We start from the raw sequence: 18,559 nt of genomic DNA, 5'->3' as shown, positions 1-18,559 counted from the left end.
CCGGAACAATGACTGGGGACAAACGAAGCACACCTATACAGAGCCTAAACCTATCTCTTGTATGTGTCACAATAACATTCAGTGGTGAACACGTCCCATGGGACTTTGGCGAAATACGCAAAGCCCCCCCCCCCCCAAAAAAAAAAAAAAAAAAAATCAGATTTATTTACTCACCCATCCCCCATTGTAACAAATCGTAACAAAACTCAATCCTCCCCTATTTTTTTTTAGAGTAAAAGTAATGTAAAAGTTTCCTTTTCAGACATTGCAATCTATAAGGCAGATTGTGTTAATGTCATCTGTTTCTGTGGCCAACGGTTAACGAGCAGGGTGTCATGTGGCCAGCACAACGACCAACCGCCTTTACTTTCCCCCAACTTAAGTCAGGTACCTATTGGATTTGCGTGGACTCAGGAGCGCCCTAAAATCACGAAATTGAAAATCCCAGTATTCATCAAGATTTGAACCCATGACCCCAGACTTGGAAGCCAAGCGCTTAACCACTCAGCCACTGCGCCTCCGTGTTATAAAAGACATACATTAATGATCAGTTGAAATACTCTCGACCGTTGCAACGCATTGCTAAAATAGGTTTGACCATTAACTTACACCTTATATTGCTTGAATTTTCCGCTCAGCCAACATGCAGACTGAATTGATTATGAAATAAAAAAATATTTTATTGAAAAATCTGGCATATTTTATCTACATTCAATACTTTTTGTTGCTACATGCAGGGCCGGTTTTAGGGCACTGCAACCTATGCGGCCGCAGTGGGCCCCGCACTTTCATAGGCCCCGCGCTAACTCTACTTGTAAATTATTGAATTAAACCATTTTAAAACTTATGTTTCCGCGGTCTCCTGATTTTCCACGAGCTCCTGAAAATCTCCTGAAATTGCATAGTATACGAAAAACAAGTCATGAAAATCTCCTGAAATTATTCAAATATCCTGAAAACTCAAAACATGTTCTGAAAAATAGACAAAATTGTAATTTTGGTGCGTCATTCAATATGGAAAACGCCAATCCTACTCGCGATTAAAAAAAAACCCGGCATATTCAGGTTTCATTTAATAAAAATAATAAAGCGAATTTTAACCAAAACAGTAAGTTCCAATACTTAAGTTACTGTAATAGTCATTAGAATTTAAATATAGATCTAAATCTATCTCGATCTCTTAAAAAAAAAGTGAAATTTTGCTAGTCAATGGTGAATCTAAAAGGCAGATCTGAATGTATATTGGCTTTATGTTGGAAATCTACCGTCTATTGTAGATGGCTCGTAAAAGTTAATTTGATCGTGATTTTGCACTTTGGTAAAGTACGAATAAAATGCAAAGACGAATTTATTTTCTAACAAAAAAAAAAACACTTAATTTTCACTTATTATCCTTATCCCTACCCAGACTAGGCCTCGCGCAATCCGTTTCGCATAGGGCCCCGCAATCTGTAGGACCGGCCCTGGCTACCTTTTGTTTCATTTTTTTTTTCTTTTTGCTAGATAACGATTCATCGGACCCCACCGCTCCAATCCCAATAACAAAGCGTGACAAATATTTATACCCCACCCACCCTAAGTCATTACGTAATATCCTTATGATTGTCAAAAGTTAAATCTGATGACGCAATATCCAGTTGCATGCCGGGATACTTGGTTAGGTGAAGAAATAACAGATTCAATCTTTACGAAATAAAATATTTGAAGCCTCCGGGTAGAAACCATTAAAAGTGTGAACGCACACTATATATATAGCAATAATTCACTTAAACGAAAACATTTTCAGAAATATAAAAAAAAAATACAACAAAAAATTTAAAAAAAAAAAATATACACACAAAAAATAAAAAATAAAAAATTAAATAAAAAAAGATTTAAAAAAAAAACCAACAACTTCCAGAAGTAGATTCTATATGAAACTTATTTTGAACCTTGAAATAAGCTTGTCTATCCTATAAATAGTCTTTCAAAACCGAAAGTGCATAACAGTTCTCCAACAGGAGACGAGAAGATATCATTAATTTACTCTTTTGTCTAAAGACTGGACGCTACTAGAATGTACACAACTTCCTGTGTTCACTTCTCTTGCAACTTTAATGGATACGCCATGTGACCATGGACTAAAATAAACCAGATTCAAGAGTCCATTTCATGACACAATTTAATGTTCTTTAGAAGACGCCAGGGAGTACACAAGTGTGTTATCTTGTTAAATAGACGTTACTAAGTCCTGTAAATGATTTTTTTTTAAATCTATTATTCGTTATATATTATGAGAAAAATAATTGCCAGTGGCGTAGCTCGGGTATGTGAGGGTTGGTCCAAATTGGGAAATCCCCCCGGCCTCCCGTTTGAGAGGGTCCCTCAAATGAGTGTCCGAAATTTGTTTTTACATTAAATATTACGCCATTATCTCATGTCATGATGTCAAATGTCAAAATGCAGGGGCCCCTAAAGAGGTAAGTCCCCAGGGCGGCCCCCAAATCCCTAGCTAAGCCAATGATAATCGCTATCACTAAAAGCCACCAGCTTCATAAAGAAAGAATCTACTAAAAAAAAAAAAAAACAACTACAATTGCTTATGTTACTTGGTAACTATGAACGTGAACGAGACATCGCGTGAAGTTGTAAGTCTTTATTTGGTCCCAGGCTCCACTTCGAGGTCCCCCACCTCAAGGCGCCAATGTGGATTGGCCGCGAGAGTAACCATGGCAACGGCGGCCAGGCGAACGGGAATCGTCAGGCGGCGGCTATCAAGTGGAAGACGTCACGTCACAAGTGGGTTCACACTTGACCACATGAACGGCCAAAAAACAAGTTCACTCGTGACCGCCACCAAAGGTCATTGAAGTGGGCCACGCCCACATCTATATTGGCAATGGATTATGGGAAACGATTATGTTGTAGTCTTGTTCCTTAATTGAACTATACTAATGTTTTCATTGCTTATAACAGACGCTAGACTCAACGATCTCATTTCAGTCTCACATTGTGTAAAAACAAAATTACCATAGCCCCTCGCCCCCCCCCCCCCGTCCTTCCCTAGTAACGTAGACATTATCTTATCTTATCTTATAAAATACAGACGTTACTTTTAAAAAAAATAGAAGAGGATTACGTCCCTAGATCAATTTAGTCATGGATGTTTATACGTTAGTTAAACTGCCAAGTCATTGGTTTTCCTGGCTGACTCAGTCAATGTTTTACTAGCACTAGGGAAGAAGGAGCATTTGTAGAGGTTTATGTGGGCCTAATTGAAACAGGAATGTTCCTCTACCTTTGTATCTATTTTATAAGGTTTAGTTTTGGTATTTGAATTGTTTCGTTGATTTGTCTTTCTGCCAAGTTTTACCTACACCAGAACCTCCATTACAAAGAAATGATTTTTTTTTTTTAAATGGTGAAATTCACTTTTAGAAGATTTGATTGGGATTTGACCAGGGCCGGCCTTAGATAATTGGAGGCTCTAAGCCAGGGGTTCTCAACCTGTGGGTCGCGACCCCCTTGGGGGTCGATTGACGATTTGCCAGGGGTCGCCTAAGACCATCGTAAATATGGATTGTTTTGTCTATTCTTCTATTGCTGTGTGTGTGTGTGAGGGGTCGCGGCAGAGTGGGGGATTGTAAAAGGGGTCGCCGAGCATAAAAGGTTGAGAACTGCTGCTCTCGGCGAAGTAAAATTTGGTGGCCCCTAATGAAATAGAAAATTTTTTAAAAATAAATAAACAGCAAAATAAAAACAACAAAAACAAAAAACATAATTTGTATAAAACGTAGTCATGCTAGTGGATGCCAAGTGGCTGAGCGATAAAGCGCTTGGCTTCCGAACCGGGGGTCCCGGGTTCTAATCCTTGGTGATGACTGGGTTTTTTTAATTTTGGGATCTTTGGGCGCCTCTGTGTCCACCCAGCTCTAACGGGTACGTGACATTAGTTGAGGAAAAGTAAAGGCGGTAGGTCATTGTGCTGGCCACATGACACCCTTGTTAACCGTAGGCCACAGAAACAGATGGCCTCTACATCATCTGCCCCAATAGGCTACAAGGTTTGAAAGGAGAACTTTACTTAGTCACGCTAGTGTGTTCCAACAATATTGCAATTTCGGTATTTCTCCTCTTTAAAAAAAAAATCTTTTTAGTCCTGTACGAGGCCCCCACTGCCTCCCACAATGCTCCCCACGCCCCCCCCCGCCGCCCTCCCCTCACCTATCAAAGAGATGTCTTTCAATTTCAAGTATTGAACTCCATTTTAGGTGTGATGAGACTCATGAGAGAGAGATAAAAGTTGGTAAGATTTAATTGAGAAGTCTAATTATAGGAAAGTCACATTCTAAAGTAAACAGTCTATAGGCCACACATCAAAGAACTCATGCGCTTGTATACCACGCCTCAAGAACCGCACAATTAGCAACCCGAGAAACGTAAAAGGTACAAAGGTATGGCTCCCCTTTTATACTTTGCGATCTATAGGGCAGATGATGTTAGGGGCATCTGTTTCTTTTAGCCATCAGTTAACGAGCAGGGTGTCATGTGGCCAGCACAACGACCAACTGCCTTTACTTTTACCAACTTGAGTCAGGTACCCATTAAAGTCGGGTGGACTCAGGGGCGCCCTAAAAATCCCGATGTTCAAAATTAATCCCATTCTTTTCCGAGATTCGAACCCAGGACCCCAGTTACGAATCCAAGCACTTAACCACTCAGCCACCGCGCCCTATCATAAGAAAACGTGACGAGATAGACATTGCAATATTTAAATCCACAATGTCAATTTTATAAATGAGATTGTCACTCGTATCGAAGATGTCGCAAAAAGGGGGGGGGGGAGGGAGATCAATGATCTATTACTAAAATTAAGTACTTTCTAAGTTATGCTTGGGAGACGCGGTGGCTGAGCGGTAAAGCGCTTGGCTTCTGAACCAGGGTCTAAATCCTGATGAAGGCTGAGATTTTTCATTTCGGGGGCGCATCTGAGTCCAGCCCAGCTCTAATGGGTACCTGACATTAGTTGGTGAAAAATTAAAGGCGGTTGGTCGTTGTGCTTGCCACATTACACGCCTGCTAACTGTGGGCCACAGAAACAGATGGCCTTTACATCACCTGCCCTATAGACCATAAGGTCTGAAAGGAGAACTTTTTTTTTCAAGTTATGCTTATTAACCCCCCCCCACACACACACACTATTTTCATTGTTGATATTATAAATTATTATTGTTCCGAAATCTTGTTTTTTTTTCTACCGGAAGTATATACCCCCACAAAAGGCATTTCTAAAAACGCAAATAATTGAAAGAGTTAGTTATCACCAGCGAAGTAGGCCTACACCATGTGAAGTCCAGACTGAGGTGCGACATGTGTGTGTGTGTGAGTGGGCATGATGCAGGGCAATTAATCGAAAAGAATCACTAGTTCCATTAACATTATCTCGTCCAGTTCAAAGAGTCTGAGGTAATTAATGCACCGTCCACGTGGAAGCTTTGAACTTCTGTTTCCGGTGGACGCCTGACGTAAGACCTCCAGGAAGTCAAACAAAAGAACAGAAGGACAGTTCGCAGCAGTAATAAATCACAGAAGACAATAAATGAAACTCTTCAGCGTAAAAAGAATACATTTGTCGACGTATGAAGAAAGATATAGGTTGTTTTTTTTTTTGTCTTTTTAAGTTTACGCAATGATTTCTCAGAGACTTCAGATCTAAACGAGACGGACGGCCAGGCCACACAAAACTTATAGCGTCTTTTCTCCTTTCGGGAGCCGCTAAAAATGGTTTAATTTAATAATTTATACACCTAGAATTAGCGCGGGTCCCATGAAAATGCGGGGCCCACTGCGGTCGCATAGGTTGCAGTGGCCTAATACCGCCCTGCAAAATAGCGGTGTATGCTACGCCGCCGGTCGACTAGTATTTTATATTACATTTATGCTTACGTTTATTTGAAACGCTGGTGAAATGATATCCCGCATCTGGAAGATCGATTATCCGGACACACCCCGTTCCCAGCTAATACGGATAATATACGTTCTGCTTTAAATGAGGTTTGCTGAATGGTTGCTGAATGTTTGCTGAATGGTTGCTGAATGTTTGCTGAATGTTTGCTGAATGTTTGCTGAATGGTTGCTGAATGTTTGCTGAATGTTTGCTAAATGTTTTCCATGTTGAATGCATTAGAAAAATGAATTACGAAGAAAGTCATACTAGAGAGTAATAACAAGGGCCAATTAAAAATTGCTTAACTCTTTCTCTCCGTAATTATTTTCCACTTTTTGATATAATTATTTGTTTTGTTTCACTACCCTATTATGATTAAACTTTTTGTATGCAATTAGGAAATATTATATAAGGTATACTCATAGACATAAATAAATATAGACTGGAAAAAGGAAATAACTTCATGTAACTTGAAAACATGTATATCTATTGTATTCGGATTTCCGAATTCTGAAAAACTGAAAGATTGCATGATCTTCAGTCTTAGAGATTAAACAAAACTAATAGACATAAATAAAGTACACAAAATTGCAAGTCACAAATTTTCGTTTCATAAAACTATTTTATCGGCCAGTCTATATTTATTTATGTCTATGGGTATACTATTATAGGCGAATGCATGTTCTTTTTATATAAAACAGGTTAAATTTTATAAAATCAAAATTTAATTTCACTTGATGGGGTCAAATCAACGTTGATATCGTCAGTTAGGAGTGAAAGAGTTAAAATCTATAAAGAAGGATCAACAAAAGATATAAAAACTATTCAACTCTCGTCTAAGCTTGGCACCCACTGTCATTAGCAAACTGTGAACAATCTAACAGAGTAACACCAGCTTACACGTACATTTACAACTGTATTCATCGATAGTGATACAGAATCTCCTATATGGTTGTGAAAGTTGGACACTGAACGCTGAGGGTGAAAGAAGAGTTCAAACCTTTAAGAGTAAACGCTACAGAAATATGGCTGGGTATCAGATACCAAGAAAAGAAGGCAAATGAGAGTATGATTTTACAAGCAAAAACTCTGGCTGGCAAAGTCTTCAATACTGTGGAGAGACGAAAGCTGAGCTGGTTCGGTCCTATTGTAAGACATGATTCAGTGTCAAAAGTTATCCTTCAATGTACAGTGGAAGAAAGGGTCGTCCAAAGAAAAGCTGACTGGACAACGTAAAAGAATAGGCCGGCCTATTGATAGCCTGCTAAGAGGAACAACTGCTGACCGGGAAAAGTGGAGCGATTTTGTTAGACGAACTGTCACAGCGCCCCCTACGACGAACTGTCACAGCGCCTCCAACGACGAACTGTCACAGCGCCCCCAACGACGAACTGTCACAGCGCCCCCAACGATGAACTGTCACAGCGCCCCCTACGACGAACTGTCACAGCGCCCCCCTACGACGAACTGTCACAGCGCCACCCTACGACGAAACTCAAGGAACAGATGAGACAATGAGAAAAGATATAAATACGAAATCTCCAAATTCTTTGTGTGTGAATCCAAATATGTATGTAGATTAGATACTAAAACATAATAGCCTACCAGTGGCGTAGCAAGGGTTGGGAAGGAAAGGGGGGAGGGGGGAGAATTTGATAATCCTCCTGGGCCTCCACTTGATTGAGGCTCCCTAATGAGTGTTTTTTACATTTAAAATTTAAATATTATGCAAAATTGGGCCCCCAAAGAGGTCTATCCCCCCCGGGGCCCCCAAACGATGGAAAATCTTTAGCTACGCCCCTGCAGCCTACCCTTATAATATCAATGCCAATACGAGATAAACGTTAATAAGAAAGAAACTGAAACTAGAATCACGATAATACGAAACAAAAGAAATTTTTAAAAAGTTGGATCAAATGGAATAAAAGTGAAAGACGAAGTTACTTTCGACTCTCTTCATTAGCGTGCACGTCCTTCATTCCCTGGTTTACAGTTCCGTGTATGTGTGGGAAAGACCTAGACCCTCTCTAAAGAAGTCGACCTTTTTATGTTTTAATCAGGGACATACCTTCAATGCCATTCAATGCACAAAAGAAAGCAAAAAGCCTTTGTTCTTAGTGTGACAGAAAAGGACATAGCTTGTACTTGGTTTTGACTTTGAGAACATCCCTACCTGTGTTTTGACGTTATTAAGTTTTTCTTTCTAGATCTAGATAGTTTTCTATGGGGCTAAGTTTTTCTTTCCAGATCTAGATGGTTCTGCGAATGCGGTGTGTCATAAAATGTGTTTCTGACGTCAATAAATAAAACTAGACATACATAAAAGTCTGATCTCCTGTGAAGTGTTCACTCAAATCTGGACCTATAATCCCCTCTCCCAGAGTCCTAATAAACCTCTGCGCATGTATAATAATTAGACAAACCCTAACAAAAGATTTTGAACATAGTAATGCCTTAGATTTAACCTAAGTTCCCTTTAATAAAAAAAAAAATTAGAGGGGGCAGGGGCAGGGGCTAACAGTGTGGACCGGGGAATGGGGTACAGGAGGGAGGAAACACTATAAAATGACGCAAAGCTTGACGGGACAGCCTTTGTTTTGGTGTGTGTGTGTGTGTGTGTGCGTTTCCAAGGTTACGGCGGGAGGAAAGTAGCAATTTGGTTTTTGGGCAGGGATTAATGATGAAACTAGGGTCTGGCGTAATGCAAATATGGATAGAGAGACGTCCTTGTGACATCAACCAGTAAAGACGTGTTTTTGTTGTAAGTTAGAAATACTTAGATTTTGTTTAAAATATCATTAAAGTATTTCAATATATATATATATATACATATACTCACCGGTGGGGAAAAATTATTACTTTTCTTGTATTTTAACGTTTATTATTAATAAATTAGTAGTCAAAAGTTAGGCAATCCATCACTGAGTATCGGCACCTAAACACTGAGTACCGCACCTATTTTCTTTACAAAAAAATTTATATATATGGCCCATGGAGATAAACTCTTATTACATATAGCCAAATGGAACGGCCAGAATTAGACAACTTCCACAATGACAGTAATGAGAAGACAGTAGTGGGGCGTCAATAAGCCAGCGTCGGTCCAGTACCTAGAATTATGCTCCATATCTAATTTTAGATTTAAGGGACACTCGTGAATAGAATCAGACCGAAAAGTACCTGAATGTGGAGAAAACTTCAACAAGAAGAGAAAGAGAGAACCAGAAGAGAAAGTGAGAGAAGAGAACCAGAAGAGAAAGTGAGAAGAGAGAACCAGAAGAGAAAGTGAGAAGAGAGAACCAGAAGAGAAATTGAGAAGAGAGAATCAGAAGAGAAAGTGAGAAGAGAGAATCAGAAGAGAAAGTGAGAAGAGAGAACCAGAAGAGAAAGTGAGAAGAGAGAACCAGAAGAGAAAGTGAGAAGAGAGAACCAGAAGAGAAATTGAGAAGAGAGAACCAGAAGAGAAATTGAGAAGAGAGAACCAGAAGAGAAAGTGAGAAGAGAGAACCAGAAGAGAAATTGAGAAGAGAGAACCAGAAGAGAAAGTGAGAAGAGAGAACCAGAAGAGAAAGTGAGAAGAGAGAACCAGAAGAGAAATTGAGAAGAGAGAACCAGAAGAGAAAGTGAGAAGAGAGAACCAGAAGAGAAATTGAGAAGAGAGAACCAGAAGAGAAAGTGAGAAGAGAGAACCAGAAGAGAAAGTGAGAAGAGAGAACCAGAAGAGAAATTGAGAAGAGAGAACCAGAAGAGAAAGTGAGAAGAGAGAACCAGAAGAGAAATTGAGAAGAGAGAACCAGAAGAGAAAGTGAGAAGAGAGAACCAGAAGAGAAAGTGAGAAGAGAGAACCAGAAGAGAAATTGAGAAGAGAGAACCAGAAGAGAAATTGAGAAGAGAGAATCAGAAGAGAAAGTGAGAAGAGAGAATCAGAAAAGAAAGTTGGAAGAGAGAATCAGAAGAGAAAGTGAGAAGAGAGAATCAGTGAGTGAGAAAAGAGAGAAGATATAGTCTTAAGTTGAAACACATAAAAACGAAGAGATAAAAAACTTATAAATCAATACAAAGAAAAAAAAAAAGAAAGAGGGGAAGAGAGAGAGAGAGAAAAGAGAGTAAGGGAGAGAAAAAGAAGAGACAGAGAACGACAGTGTTACAAAGAGGCCAACAGATAAGATGTCTAGTAACGAAATAATGTGCAGTCCTCCCCCCGCCCCCCCCCTCCACTTTATCAGATGTCCTCATCTTGACTCCGCACGTGCGCATGCTCTGTATACAGTCAAGTCACGAACGTGAGTTGATATGAGCAAGACAAAACTTAGGCTCTCATTCAGTGTCGGTGATTAGGTGGGTACACAGAGGCGGCGTACACTAGGGGACACGACAAAGTATGGTTGTTTATTTCATGATATTTTCGTGTACGAGTAAGAAGGGCGCCGAAGCTTAATAAGAACTAATAGTTGGGAGGACACGGAGTCCTGATACGAACTAAGAGTTGGGAGGACACGGAGTCCCGATAAGAACTAAGAGTTGGGAGGACACGGAGTCCTGATAAGAACTAAGAGTTGGGAGGACACGTAGTACTGATAAGCACTAAAAGTTGGGAAGACACGTAGTCCTGATAAGAACTAAGAGTTGGGAGGACACGTAGTCCTGATAAGAACTAAGAGTTGGGAGGACACGTAGTCCTGATAAGAACTAAGAGTTGGGAGGACACATAGTCCTGATAAGAACTAAGAGTTGGGAGGACACGTAGTCTTGATAAGAACTAAGAGTTTTAGATGACACGTAGTCTTGGTAAGAACTAAAAGTCAAGAGAACGCGTAGTCTTGATAGGAAGAAAAAGTTGGAAGGACACGTAGTCTTGATGTGGACTAAGAGTTGGGAGGAAACATAGTCTTGATAAGAACTAAGAGTTGGGAGGACACGTAGTCCTGATAAGAACTAAGAGTTGGGAAGACATGTAGTCCTGATAAGAACTAAGAGTTGGGAGGACACGTAGTCTTGGTACGAAATAAAAGTCAAGAAAACGCATAGTCTTGATAGGAAGAAAAAGTTGGAAGGGTACGTAGTCTTGATAAGAACTAAGAGTTGAGAGGACACGTAGTCCTGATAATGACTAAGAGTTTAGAGGACAGGTAGTCTTGGTAAGAACTAAAAGTCAAGAGAACGTGTAGTCTTGATAGTAAGAAAAAGTTGGAAGGACACGTGATCTTGATATCAACTAAGAGTTGGGAGGACACATAGTCTTGATAAGAACTAAGAGTTGGGAAGACACGCAGTCCTGATAAGAACTAAGAGTTGGGAGGACACATAGTTCTGATAAGAACTAAGAGTTTTAGAGGACATTTAGTCTTAGTAAGAACTAAAAGTCAAGAGAACGCGTAGTCTTGATAGGAAGAAAAAGTTGGAAGGACACGTAGTCTTGATATCAACTAAGAGTTGGGAGGACACATACTCTTGATAAGAACTAAAAGTTGGGAGGACACGTAGTCCTGATAAGAACTAAGAGTTGGGAGGACAATTAGTCCTGATAAGAACTAAGAGTTGGGAGGACAATTAGTCCTGATAAGAACTAAGAGTTTTAGAGGACACGTAGTCTTGGTAAGAACTAAAATTCAAAAGAACGTGTAGTCTTGATAGGAAGAAAAAGTTGGAAGGACACGTAGTCTTGATAAGAACTAAGAGTTGAGAGGACACGTAGTTCTGATAATGACTAAGAGTTTAGATGACACGTAGTCTTGGTAAGAACTAAAAGTCAAGAGAACGTGTAGTCTTGATAGGAAGAAAAAGTTGGAAGGACACGTGGTTTTGATATCAACTAAGAGTTGGGAGGACACATAGTCTTGATAAGAACTAAGAGTTGGGATTACACGTAGTCCTGATACGAACTAAGAGTTGCGACGACATTTAGCATTGATAATAACAAAGAGTTTAGAGGGCACGTAGGCTTGGTAAGAACTAAGAGTCGAGAGGACGCATAGTCTTGATAGGAAGAAAAAATTGAGAGGACACCTTGGCTTCATAAGAACTGAGCGTTAATAGAAAGTTATAGCGGACACTAAGAGTTGAGAGGACGCGTAAGCTTTAGAACTGTGAGTTGATAAAAGACTTATAGAGGACACATAGTCTTGAAAGGAACTAAGACTTGAAAGAACGAATAGGTTTGATAAAAACTGAGGGTTGATAACTTGATATAACATCAAACTAAAAAACACACTTAGAAAAGTGAAACTGTGCAATCGTTAAGTCACACACGTATTTCTACTGACATCAAATTCAACTTTCAAGAAGATATTAACTATAAAAAAAAAAGGGTGCGGGGGTTACCCCTGGCATGATTAAAACTTCTCATCGTCAAATCACTGCCACGAATTTTATATTTCGTCGAGCACCTCTGAGGTCAAAGGGTCATAGAGCCTCAAGAGTTTTGTCAACATCGACCTGAATGACAGACTTCAAAAAAAAAAAAAAAAAAACCCAGCCAGGAAGTCCTCATGGGGAAGAGAAGTCTCTTTGACACTTACAGCATGGTCTACTATCAACGCTAAGTGGGGGGTGGGGGGGGGAGTGACGTAATACTTCCTCCAGGTCTATATTGACACTTCTGCCTGAAGAGAAGCAGACGATAGTGAAATGGAAACAAAATGGTCTATTTACTTTAATCCCATATGTATTAGCCTCGTGGATTCAGTAAAAGTAAAAGGTTCTCATTTGAACAGTGGATTTTTTTTAGCGGCCCCGAAAGGGGAATAGACGCTATCAGTTTTGTGTGGTCTGTCTGTCCGTCCGTCCGTCCCGTTTAGATCTCGTAAACTAGAAAAGATATTGATAATCCGACATCGTGATATTTTAGACCATTCAAAGTTCTGATGCAACGGCTACTTTTTTTTTTTTCTGAAAACGAAAATATTAATTTTTTAAATCAACTATGCAAGCAGTTTTTTTCATAAAAATACACCATTTTTACAACTAAGATTTAAGTATTAGGGAATGTCTTGTGATACTGTTTGTATACCTATATAGTGTGCATATATGAAATTAAATGTCGCGGAAATTTTAATTTCTCGGAACGTATCCCCCTCGAAAATAAAAAAAAAACAATATGTTTCTTTTTTTTTTTCAAAAGTTGCATTTGTGTTACAACAATATAAATGACCTATAACACTTTTATGTAGAAATAAAACATCGATGGACTTTGATCGCGACGAGTTTTTCTATTCAAATCCGATTGGATGTCGTTTATTTACGAAATAAACGATGTTAATTGGTCACTTCTTGTTTTTATTGATGCCAAGATGAACTGTCAAACAACGATAGCCTCATAGAATCAACTGGTCCTAAGATGCTGTCTTTATCGACACTGAATGGTATTTGAAACCGAAGATGTCATCTTAAGAACTTGCGTGGTAGTTGGTATCAGATCGATGTCCGGGAAGGCTTCCAACCTATTGTGCAACAAGTCCTAGTTAATGAGCAAGGATCTTGATTGCGAAGCTGAAGGCGACAAAGAAATCTACAATCGAGGGACCCCCTTCAACGCAGGGCCCCCGTAGGGCTGCAACTGCTTCCCTTTGACTGTCGTCTGAGTCAGTGGTTGTCAAACCTTTTTTTTTTTTTGACCCGGGGACCTCTTTATTTAGTCAAAACGTTTACACGGATTCCTAAATGAAATTACAAATGAACGAGATGGACGAGATTTGGACGAGATGGGCGAGATTTGGACGAGATGGACAAGATTTGGACGAGATTTGGACGAGATGGACGAGATTTGGACGAGATGGACGAGATTTGGACGAGATTTGGACGAGATGGACGAGATAGTATGAGTGTATTTGTGTCATGCTAAAAGTATATGAGCAGCAACCGAAAATCTCACCAAAACAAAAATTTCTAGTTGGTTTATTTTATTGGTGATGAGGTTCATTACGGTAACGAGCCCAAGCCGTATCAAATAACTAGATGGGAAAGCAGCCAACAAATTCAACGCAATGACCCATAACGCAGAAAATAAAACTGGTATCAGTTTTTTTCACACAAGAATTTGTGGTATCATTGTTTAAACATTGGTTTTAAGTTCCTCGTTTGTGGATAATTTCAATAGGCTGCCCCTGCATTAGTATGAATTCATCTGTGGTTGGGATATTAGGAGGGGCCGGCCATTTTAAGCTTGCATCTTTTTTCGTAAACATCTGGGGTCATAGCTTCCGTGGTTCCAAACTTTTCTTTCGGCCATCTCTCTCCGCATAGTGCGGACAAAGCCTTGACCACCACTCTCCATATAGCGCGCGCTAGGCCTATGTCCCACGCTTTATGATCTCGAGGTATTATTCATTGTGCATTGCAGTGAAAGAGCTAGCGTTATAGTCTAAATCTATATATTACAAATAAGCTTTGTAAAAATGGTGATAAAACAGATGAATATTTACATCTGGGTGTTTTGTATCTCATCAATATGAACACTATATGAGTGTCGAAAAGAATGTTATCTTATCTTATAGATTATGCAGACGTTACTTCGAAAAAGAAGATAATTACGTCCTACGCATTTCATGTGTCAATCTAGTCATGATTCTTAATCGATGACTTAAAGTCAGCTAAGTCATTACTTTTGTTTATTGTTCCAAGTAACACATTCCATGCGCTTGTACGAATTTTTTTCTAGCGTATGATATAAGAAATGTGCCTCTATCTTTGTGTCTTTCTGAATATTTCATTAGGTTTTATTTTTCTATTAGTAAATTATGGTTCAGTGTTTTATGTATTATAGCTACTTCACTTTTCATTCTTCTGTCCTGGAGTTTCTCTAAATTTAGAGATTTAACTAATGCTGTTACTCTTATCAAATCTGAATATTTGTTATGATAATGCAATGCTATGATTGCTTCCCTTGAAATACCCGGATCTGACGGAGCCAAGCCCAGGATGTTGTATGTCACAATTGATAACATAACTTTTTCCTGTATGGTCTACAGAAGAATACAATTTTGGTTTCAATTAGTTCTGAATGGAAGGGGAAAAACTTGAGTTCTTTTTTATTTAAATAACTTCTCTAGGGCCGGATTTAAGCACGTGGAGGCCCCGGGACATATTTTTGTGGAGCCCGCTACACTTTTTTAAAAGTTTGAATCAAAATCCACTTAATAGAAGTACTTAAATTTAAAAGCCTCCATATTTCAGAAGTACGAAATAGAGAACCCTTACATGTGAAAAATTTAATCTCATTTTCCGACTTTCTTAAAAATATTTAATATGCATATTATGGTCTAAAATGTATATTTTCGGGGAGATGCTTTTGTATATTACGAGCACGGTACAAGCAGACGTATCTTAATCACGACATTTTAGCCAGCTGTAAGATTTAAAGCATTTGTTTGTGTTTCGTAGCATTAAGCAGCTGTTGCATTAAGTTTATTTTTAGGTTTCTGCAGCGTCTGCAGCGCAAGGTCATGGTTATGTTGATTGACGAGTTGCACGGAATAGAAGTCCATTATAAATGCATTCATTGGTTGAATATTTTGTATCACGGAGTCAAGTCAATTCCAGACCATAAAAGGAGCGAAGGAGAAATTCAAAGAGGTGATTGGTTGTTTCCAAATGCGGAAAGACGTAGACGGTAAAACGTAGTTAATGGTCGGATATACTCAGTTGGGACATTGAACGATGACAGTAAACTTGTTTAAATTAAATTGTATTTTACAGTGTGTATCTTATTAAAGTGATTCCTAGTTCCATAATTCAAGCTTTGTATTTATTATCGAAGGATCTTCGTTGTTTTTTTTTAAATTTATAGATTGATTTTTGAATCTCCGGCATAACAATATTATTTGAGTGTTCAGTAAGTGTTTCAAAATAGAAATCTACACTAAATTATAATATCAGAAACGCATCGTCTGTTCAATAAAATCTCATTTGTAACATCAAGACATGATCACAACTAGCACTCGAATAGAAATATCGTTACAGTTACTTTCTATATTGTGGGGGGCCCCTCCCTTGAGGATTCCCCCAGGCAGTAGCCCCGCCTGCCCGCCATTAAATCCGGCCCTGAACTCCTCCATCTTTAATTTGTGTGACTTCCTGTTGTGTGCCCCTACCTAGTCGTGTGTGTGTGTGTGTGAATGTGTGTGTGACTGAGTGATCTGACAGACGCACTAACTAGACCCAGTGTCACAATCAAGTTGACACTATATCATGTCATCGTGTCACTAACTAATGACAGACTCGGTGTCTCAGAAACACGACAACAATAGAAAAATAAAAACATTTCACACGGGTTGGTTAATGAACAAGGATTCTCTAGAGAGTAAGAGAGAGAGAGAGAGAGAGAGAGATGGGGAGAGAGAGGGAGAGAGAGAAAGAGAGAGGGAGAGAGAGAGAAAGAGAGAGAGAAAGAGAGAGAGAAAGAGAGAGAGAGAAAGAGAAAGAGAGAGAGAAAGAGAGAGAGAAAGAGAAAGAGAGAGAGAGAGGGAAATGGGATGAGTTAAAAAGAGAACTAGAAAGAAAAGGGAGAAAAGAAAATACAGAGAAATAAAAGAATGAAACAAAGAGAAATAGAGAGAGAAAGAGACATCCCTTTGTGCTGCACAAAATAAGCACTGTTTAGTTGAGATGTTTCAACTTCTAAATTTCATTATAGATGTGGTACAAATGTTCTTGAATCGGATTTGTCTGCCTTATTTGTGGCAAGCTATGTAGGTCAGGGACAGGACTGTGTAGCCACGTGAAATTATGCACTCCTTAACCTTGGTACTCGAACTTAAACCTTTTATCTATTTTTCTATATTCTACTATGAACCACGAGATGGCTGTGTTTTACCTATTCAGTGGCGTAGCTAGGTTTGGGGGCCCGGGGTCGTTAACCTCTTTAAAGGTCTTGTATTTTGACATTCGACATCATGGCATTAGATAATACGTAATATTTAATGTAAAAGCACATTTCGGACACTCATTTTGGGACCCCCTCAAGTGGAGGCCCGGAGGGGGGTTTTAAATTTGGACCCCCTCCTTCCCCACCCTAGCTACTGTACTCATTCGACCTTCTAACTTACTATTTCTGTTGGCTAATTTTTTGATAGTATCTGCATTTGGACAACTAGATCTAGATCTATATGAAAAAATATTTTAACTATATCACTTCTCGCTAGCTAAGAATTTTCCATCGTTCGGGGGCCCGGGGGGCTTGACCTCTTTGGGGGGGGGGGGAGGGGCTGCATTTTGCGTAATATTTAATTTTTAATGTAAAAAAACTCATCAGGGGGGCCCCGTCAAGTGGGGGCCCGGGGGGATTTTCAAATTCTTCCCCCCCCTCCTCCCCACCCTAGCTACGCCACTGATCACTTCAGTTCAGATTGTTTGTTTAGAGGCGGCCCTAACACTGCGCGTGTCATATCATGGCCGCGAAGATTCGTACGATTGACCAACGGTGACCAATTCACTGACAAAAGATTTTCTTTTTTTCTCGGCCTTTATCGTGGGTCTTAAAAAGCACATGACAATGTATAAGGCTGCAGTGTAAAACTCCAGCCCCCTGGATGACAAAAGTGGTTACCATCGTATCATCATGTATATATATATATATATCATGGGCGTAGCCAGGATTTTTTTTCGGGGAGGGTTTTGGTTCCCTTCCCGACCCCCCCCCCCCCCACGGAGAATACAATTATATATATATATATATATGTGTGTGTGTGTGTACATAATTAATCTTTATTACATTCTGACCCTTTCGGAAGACGTTTATTGTTTATTGTAGACTCCCCGCCCTTGCTAACAAGGGTCTGGGGGAGTTCGCAGCTCTCCCTCAGCGCGGGGCGAAGCCCCGCCGCCGAGCACTATTTCTGGTATTGAAAGCCAACAAAATGCATATTCTGAGGTATCTATAGTGCATTATCTTGCTATTAAAAAGTTTTATTTCAAAAACCTAATGTGCTATTCTTACTGACTTAGACCCTCTCGCGCTGTTCGGCGTATTTTCCGGCAAGCTGTTTCCGCAACTCTTATTTTGCGTAATTCATTTTGTGTGAGAACATGTCCCGCAAAACCTCATGCGACGCTCTGTCACAACCTTACTAAGGATTCGACTCCCAGTTCGGCATATGATTTCTTTGATTTAGACCCGATCTCTATGACTGACTCCTAAAATCTGTCTTAGCCATCTTTGTTGAGACACATTTAATGATTTTTATTTTCGGCAGAAGACTATTCACACTTTATTAATTGAGCCCAAGCCACTGGTAGAAATTTGTAACCTTTCTTGACTATGATCTTGGAATTATATGCCTGTATTTCGCTTTAGATTTTATATCGAAAAGGAAAGTTTTTTCGACAAATCATCTGTTGAGGGGTTTTAAACTAAGAAATCTCTGGAGTTTTTTTGTTTTGTTTTTAATTCAAAACCCCATTTAGCTACGATCTTAGAATTTGGTGACTGTAGTTTGCTTTAAAATAATATTGAAGAGAGAGGTTTTCAACTATAAACGCTCTGTAGGGGAATTTTAAACTCAAAACCATCTGGAGGGGTTTTAAACTTTAAAGAAAAAGCCATCTGGAGGAGGGGGATTTAAACTCAAAACCCCTTTGGCTACGCTCATAGATTTTATAGTATGTAATTTGCTTTTTTTTTTTATATTGAAGAGGTAC

General features: G+C 39.4%; 1 long non-coding RNA gene across 1 annotated transcript in view; it reads right to left on the bottom strand.

The window, feature by feature from the left end:
• Nucleotides 1–287: 287 nt before the first annotated feature.
• Nucleotides 288–18,559, bottom strand: part of LOC129926590 (uncharacterized) — a 62,212-nt gene continuing 43,940 nt past the window's right edge. Inside the window, exon 3 of the long non-coding RNA XR_008778289.1 lies at nucleotides 288–650. This is a non-coding gene — a long non-coding RNA (uncharacterized LOC129926590). The remainder of the gene's footprint in view (nucleotides 651–18,559) is intronic.

Source organism: Biomphalaria glabrata, chromosome 6, assembly GCF_947242115.1.
Source record: "Biomphalaria glabrata chromosome 6, xgBioGlab47.1, whole genome shotgun sequence".
Taxonomy (NCBI): Eukaryota; Metazoa; Mollusca; class Gastropoda; family Planorbidae; genus Biomphalaria; species Biomphalaria glabrata.
The sequence above is the reverse complement of the archived record's forward strand: the minus strand, read 5'-3'. Positions and strand labels throughout refer to the sequence as shown.